A 4,589-nucleotide genomic window follows, 5' to 3' on the forward strand; every position below is an offset into this window, starting at 1 on the left:
AATGATCATCTTCTTCATCGCTACGCTACGGGGGAGCATTGTCCGAGTGAATAAGCAGGGCAAAGCTTGATTTTCGAGGCTGGGCTGACATCACATACACAAGTGCTCTCTAAACCGTGCAATAAGGTCTGGCAGATCGGATCGAAGGGTTGTCCATTGGGATTGGGCATGGACAATCATGACAAGTTAATTGTAAAATAACATAAAAATAAAATAATAAACAATCAAACAAATAAGGGACTATTATATTTTTTAGTAGAATTGCACATGCCAAATGAATTAAAAAAAAAGAAAGAAATGATTATGACTAAATTCACTTCCTAACTATTTATAAACACAATATTAAGAAGTAAAATTCTATATTGTTTTTTTTAAGATCTAAATATGATCTTTAGGAATAAAATGAGAACAAAGTCAAAAGGCCAAGGAGGGTGGAAATGACAATCAAGAAATAAATGGAAAGATTGAAAAATATATAAATAATTAATCAATTCTAGGCATCAACTAAATGACCTTTATTAAAGTAAATTAAAAGTCTTAAAATACATTAATGAAATACAATAACTCTAAATTGTAATCCACCCAAAATTCAAATCATGAAACTTCATTTCTCTTCAATGTGGCATGAACTGAAATATCTTTTGATAATTTCAACAATATTTTCTTCAAATCTTCATTGAAGCATATTGTATGATTGATGTCTCTTGGTTCATATCACAAAGCAACTACCTTTTGTTTTGTTGATTGCTAGTAGATCGCACTGCCTGAGAGGAAGTAAATCACCCCACTGGTGCTCTTACGATCATCAACGTCACCGGTCATGTCACTATCGCTGTAGCCAACAAGCTCAAGCTTCTCCTTTCCTCTCCTGGTGCAGTATCTCACACCCCAGCCTCTGGTTCCAGCCACATAGTGCAGGATGCGCTTGACAACCACAAGAGGCTCCTCCCTAGGTTCTTCCATGAATCTACTTACGTATCCAACTAAGTAAGCAAGGTCAGGACGTGTGTTTATCAGATAGCGCAGACTTTTGACAATGTTGCGGTAATTGGTGGCATTAATTGCCGTCATAGTGCCGGCCTTCCTTAGTTGGAGTCGAGCCCTCCATTGGAGTCTTTATAGGGTTACTGTCCACAAGCCCAGTTGTGTCCAACAGCTTCTTCGCATATGCACTTTAGCAGATGGTGATGTCGGTAGTACCCTGTTGCACTTCGATGTCGAGGTAGTAGCTGAGCATGCCAAGATCGCTCATCTTGAAGTTCTTTGACATCTCCCTCTTGAATCTTCCGAGGACTTCCATGTCGCCTCCAGTGATTATGAGGTCATCGACGTACACTGATAAGATAAGGAACCACTACAAGGGGAGTAAGATTCGGATTACCTTGTTGATCGAATATCTCAAGGCAAGAACATTGTTTGAAATTCAAATCACTCCACAAGCAAAATCGATCATGTCTAGCTTGAATGATTCTTGTTGATCAAATATCTCAAGGCAAGAACACTTGCTTGAGATTCGAATCACTCCACAAGCAAGATTAATCATGTCGAGCTTGAATGATTCTACATGCAACCTAAACTACATAGAATTGCAAAGAAACTTAGCCATTGGCTAAAGAAGAGGACAAATGCTTCTTTTTCTATATTTTCCAAGTCTCTTACCAATACAATATACATGGCTTTATATAGCCTAAAAAATGAAACTATTAAAGGCACTCCAAGAGTTGTAACCTTCATACTTTATGGCCATAATTAGCCATTATGTAAATGTAACCTAAAGTAAATAAAATGTCTTAAAATACAATAACTCTAAATTGTAACCCACCCAAAATTTATAACAATCAAACTTCATTCTTCTTCAATGTGGCATGAATTAAAACATCTTTTGTTAATTTTGACAACCTTTTCTTCACATCTTCATTGAAGTATATTGTATGATTGATGTTTTTTGGTTTATATCATACACTCTCACGATTAGTCGCTACTCGTCGTGGCCGGGCGTGTACATGTCATGCTCAGAGGCACAGCGCTTGAACTTTAGCGATAATAGGGTACTGTCGAGCTTCGTGTTTCAGGCTCGTGGTGCATGCCGAAGCCCATAGAGTGCCTTGTGCAGGCACAATACCTTGTCAGGGTTGTCNGAGAACCTCCCCCGCTCATGTCCATCTCGTTTCGATCATGCCACCCCGCATGCGTTAAATCCGATTTTGTGCACATGGCATGTCGGGTGTGATCATACCAGCACTAATGCACCAAATCCCATCAGAATTTCGCAGTTAAGCGTGATTGGGCGAGAGTAGTACTAAGTTGGGTGACCACTTGGGAAGTCCTCGTGTTGCACCCCTTTTTTTCTTTCAATTTGTCCGAGTTCTTTTCTTCCTTTCTCTACAAATGAGAACCTCCCCCGCTCACGCCCATCGCGTTTCGATCATGCCGCCCCGCATGCGTTAAATCCGATTTTGTGCGCAGGGCATGTCGGGTGCGATCATACCAGCACTAATGCACCGGATCCCATCAGAACTCCGCAGTTAAGCGTGCTTGGGCGAGAGTAGTACTAAGTTGGGTGACCACTTTGGGAAGTCCTCGTGTTGCACCCCTTTTTTTCTTTCAATTTCTCCGAGTTCTTTTCTTCCTTTCTCTACAAATGAGAACCTCCCCCGCTCACGCCCATCGCGTTTCGATCATGCCGCCCCGCATGCGTTAAATTCGATTTTGTGCGCATGGCATGTCGGGTGCGATCATACCAGTACTAATGCATCGGATCCCATCAGAACTCTGCAGTTAGGCGTGCTTGGGCGAGAGTAGTACTAAGTTGGGTGACCACTTGGGAAGTCCTCGTGTTGCACCCCTTTTTTTCATTCAATTTCTCCAAGTTCTTTTCTTCCTTTCTCTACAAATGAGAACCTCCCCCGCTCACGCCCATCTCGTTTCGATCATGCCACCCCGCATGCGTTAAATCCGATTTTGTGCACATGGCATGTCGGGTGTGATCATACCANCATACCAGCACTAATGCACCAGATCCCATCAGAATTTCGCAGTTAAGCGTGATTGGGCGAGAGTAGTACTAAGTTGGGTGACCACTTGGGAAGTTCTCGTGTTGCACCCCTTTTTTTCTTTCAATTTGTCCGAGTTCTTTTCTTCCTTTCTCTACAAATGAGAACCTCCCCCGCTCACGCCCATCGCGTTTCGATCATGCCGCCCCGCATGCGTTAAATCCGATTTTGTGCGCAGGGCATGTCGGGTGCGATCATACCAGCACTAATGCACCGGATCCCATCAGAACTCCGCAGTTAAGCGTGCTTGGGCGAGAGTAGTACTAAGTTGGGTGACCACTTGGGAAGTCCTCGTGTTGCACCCCTTTTTTTCATTCAATTTCTCCAAGTTCTTTTCTTCCTTTCTCTACAAATGAGAACCTCCCCCGGTCACGCCCATCGCGTTTCGATCATGCCGCCCCGCATGCGTTAAATTCGATTTTGTGCGCATGGCATGTCGGGTGCGATCATACCAGCACTAATGCACCGGATCCCATCAGAACTCCGCAGTTAAGCGTGCTTGGGCGATAGTAGTACTAAGTTGGGTGACCACTTGGGAAGTCCTCGTGTTGCACCCCTTTTTTTCTTTCAATTTCTCCGAGTTTTTTTCTTCCTTTCTCTACAAATGAGAACCTCCCCCGCTCACGCCCATCTCGTTTGGATCGTGCCACCCCGCATGCGTTAAATCCGATTTTGTGCACATGGCATGTCGGGTGTGATCATACCAGCACTAATGCACCAGATCCCATCAGAATTTCGCAGTTAGGCGTGCTTGGGCGAGAGTAGTACTAAGTTGGGTGACCACTTGGGAAGTCCTCGTGTTGCACCCCTTTTTTTCTTTCAATTTCTCCCAGTTCTTTTCTTCCTTTCTCTACAAATGAGAACCTCCCCCGCTCACGCCCATCGCGTTTCGATCATGCCGCCCCGCATGCGTTAAATTCGATTTTGTGCGCATGGCATGTTGGGTGCGATCATACCAGTACTAATGCATCGGATCCCATCAGAACTCTGCAGTTAAGCGTGCTTGGGCGAGAGTAGTACTAAGTTGGGTGACCACTTGGGAAGTCCTCGTGTTGCACCCCTTTTTTTCNAATGAGAACCTCCCCCGCTCACGCCCATCGCGTTTCGATCATGCCGCCCCGCATGCGTTAAATCCGATTTTGTGCGCAGGGCATGTCGGGTGCGATCATACCAGCACTAATGCACCGGATCCCATCAAAACTCCGCAGTCAAGCGTGCTTGGGCGAGAGTAGTACTAAGTTGGGTGACCACTTGGGAAGTCCTCGTGTTGCACCCCTTTTTTTCATTCAATTTCTCCAAGTTCTTTTCTTCCTTTCTCTACAAATGAGAACCTCCCCCGCTCACGCCCATCGCGTTTCGATCATGCCGCCCCGCATGCGTTAAATTCGATTTTGTGCACATGGCATGTCGGGTGCGATCATACCAGTACTAATGCACTTGATCCCATCAGAACTCCGCAGTTAAGCGTGCTTGGGCGAGAGTAGTACTAAGTTGGGTGACCACTTGGGAAGTCCTCGTGTTGCACCCCTTTTTTTC

The 4,589-nt window shown here is 44.6% G+C and overlaps 9 non-coding genes and 1 pseudogene across 9 annotated transcripts; all 10 read left to right on the top strand.

Moving 5' to 3' along the window:
- The first annotated feature begins 2,222 nt into the window (after nucleotides 1-2,222).
- On the top strand, nucleotides 2,223-2,341 carry LOC111473942. The gene has a single exon (XR_002715819.1). It is a non-coding gene; the product is annotated as a 5S ribosomal RNA (ribosomal RNA).
- A 133-nt stretch (nucleotides 2,342-2,474) lies between these two features.
- Nucleotides 2,475-2,594, top strand: LOC111473923. The gene has a single exon (XR_002715802.1). It is a non-coding gene; the product is annotated as a 5S ribosomal RNA (ribosomal RNA).
- A 133-nt stretch (nucleotides 2,595-2,727) lies between these two features.
- LOC111473933 lies at nucleotides 2,728-2,846 on the top strand. The gene has a single exon (XR_002715811.1). It is a non-coding gene; the product is annotated as a 5S ribosomal RNA (ribosomal RNA).
- A 141-nt stretch (nucleotides 2,847-2,987) lies between these two features.
- LOC111473954 lies at nucleotides 2,988-3,106 on the top strand (annotated as a pseudogene).
- Nucleotides 3,107-3,239: 133 nt separating this feature from the next.
- Nucleotides 3,240-3,358, top strand: LOC111473946. The gene has a single exon (XR_002715823.1). It is a non-coding gene; the product is annotated as a 5S ribosomal RNA (ribosomal RNA).
- A 133-nt stretch (nucleotides 3,359-3,491) lies between these two features.
- LOC111473956 lies at nucleotides 3,492-3,610 on the top strand. The gene has a single exon (XR_002715828.1). It is a non-coding gene; the product is annotated as a 5S ribosomal RNA (ribosomal RNA).
- A 133-nt stretch (nucleotides 3,611-3,743) lies between these two features.
- On the top strand, nucleotides 3,744-3,862 carry LOC111473943. Its single transcript, XR_002715820.1, has one exon. It is a non-coding gene; the product is annotated as a 5S ribosomal RNA (ribosomal RNA).
- A 133-nt stretch (nucleotides 3,863-3,995) lies between these two features.
- On the top strand, nucleotides 3,996-4,114 carry LOC111473927. The gene has a single exon (XR_002715805.1). It is a non-coding gene; the product is annotated as a 5S ribosomal RNA (ribosomal RNA).
- Nucleotides 4,115-4,210: 96 nt separating this feature from the next.
- Nucleotides 4,211-4,329, top strand: LOC111473926. Its single transcript, XR_002715804.1, has one exon. It is a non-coding gene; the product is annotated as a 5S ribosomal RNA (ribosomal RNA).
- A 133-nt stretch (nucleotides 4,330-4,462) lies between these two features.
- Nucleotides 4,463-4,581, top strand: LOC111473928. The gene has a single exon (XR_002715806.1). It is a non-coding gene; the product is annotated as a 5S ribosomal RNA (ribosomal RNA).
- Nucleotides 4,582-4,589: the final 8 nt, after the last annotated feature.

The sequence above is a fragment of the Cucurbita maxima genome, unplaced genomic scaffold (assembly GCF_002738345.1).
Source record: "Cucurbita maxima cultivar Rimu unplaced genomic scaffold, Cmax_1.0 Cma_Scf00197, whole genome shotgun sequence".
Taxonomy (NCBI): domain Eukaryota; kingdom Viridiplantae; phylum Streptophyta; class Magnoliopsida; order Cucurbitales; family Cucurbitaceae; genus Cucurbita; species Cucurbita maxima.